At 63.3% G+C, this 1,505-nt stretch overlaps 1 pseudogene; it reads left to right on the top strand.

Moving 5' to 3' along the window:
• Window positions 1-1,505, top strand: part of LOC105503523 — a 21,755-nt pseudogene continuing 20,250 nt past the window's right edge.

The raw sequence follows: 1,505 nt of genomic DNA, 5'->3' as shown, positions 1-1,505 counted from the left end.
GGGGACCTGTTCCAGGTGGTGGCTGTGTACGCCAACCTGACCAGCATTTACTGGAAGCAGAACCGGGAGAACTGTACACAGGTGGTTCCCAAAGCCATGGCCCTGCTCCTGGGGACGCCCGGCTCATCTGCAGCACCGAGGCGGACAGGGAGCTCCTGCAGCTGGCGCTGCAGTGGGAGGTGGGTGGCCGGAGCCTGCAGGCCGAGGCCCGGGCCTGCTTCCTGCTGGCCAGGCATCACGTGCACCTCAAGCAGCCCGAGGAGGCCCTGTCCTTCCTAGAGAGGCTGTTGCTTTTGCACAGGGACTCGGGAGCCCCAGACACTGCGTGGCTCTCAGACTGCTCCCTGCTCCTGGCTGACATCTACAGCCGCAAGTGCCTGCCCCACCTGGTGCTGAGCTGTGTCAAGGTGGCCTCATTGAGGACACAGGACTCGCTGGCCAGCTCGCTGAGGAGCGTGAACCTGGTGCTCCAGAAAGCCCTCCAGCCCACAGCCTCCCCACCCAGACTTCCCACTACCTCACGTGAGCAGTGGCCTCCCTAACCCCGGGCACAGGCCAGGCTTTCTGTGGCCTTTTCCACGACAGCCTGGCCCAGCCGTACAGCCACCATGGCTACCACGGCCCGGCCATCACCTTCATGACGCAGGCAGTGGAAGCCAGTGCTGTTGCCGGAGTCTGTGCCATTGTGGACACCCTGGTGGCCCTGGCCTGGCTGCACGTGCTTCATGGGCAGAGCCTGGTGGCCTTGAACATCCTGCAGTCTGTCCAGGATGCAGTGGTGGCCAGCGAGCACCAGGAAGGTGTGATTTCCAACATGGTGGCCGTGGCTCTGAAGAGGACGGGCCGGACGAGGCAGGCAGCCGAGGGCTACTACTGCGCCCTATGGGTGGTTTGGGACCTGGGCCAGCGGAGGAACCAGGGAGTGGTGCTGGCCAACTTCGGGACGCTGTGCCTGCAAGTGGGTGCCAGCAGGCTGGCCCAGCACTACCTTCTGGAGGCCGCGCATCTGTTCTCGAGGCTTCCCTGTTTGAAGTGTGGCTGGGACTTCACCCACGTACTCCTGCAGCTGGGTCACCTCTGCACCCGCCAGGGCCCGGCTCAGCAGTGCAAGGGCTACTGTGAGTGGGCCCTTCTGGTGGCCGTGGAGATGGATCACGTGGAGAGTGAGTGCCCTAGTTCCTGCTGTGCGCCTTCTGGGGCCACTCTGGTCAGGGTGCACCTGGGGTTTGTGATTCGGAAACAAGTGGTGGTTTTTCCACCATCAAAAGTGCTGAGTCATGGCCAGCAGCAGATGTTGGCAAGCGTCCTGGAGACAGGCAGTTCCCATGCAGGACCAGGGCCTCTGTGCCCTGCTGGGGCAGCCAGCTCTTTCCGGTTTGCTCAGGGACCATCCTGCCTTGAGCACGGAAAGTCCTGCATGCTGGGAATCCCTGGCCATAGCCCTGGGATCAAGGCAGGCTCTGTTGAGCTGGGACTTGGGGCCCCTCCATGAGCCAGGCCCTGAA

Source organism: Colobus angolensis, unplaced genomic scaffold, assembly GCF_000951035.1.
Source record: "Colobus angolensis palliatus isolate OR3802 unplaced genomic scaffold, Cang.pa_1.0 Scaffold869, whole genome shotgun sequence".
NCBI classification, from domain to species: domain Eukaryota; kingdom Metazoa; phylum Chordata; class Mammalia; order Primates; family Cercopithecidae; genus Colobus; species Colobus angolensis.
This window is presented reverse-complemented; position numbering and strand designations above follow the sequence as displayed.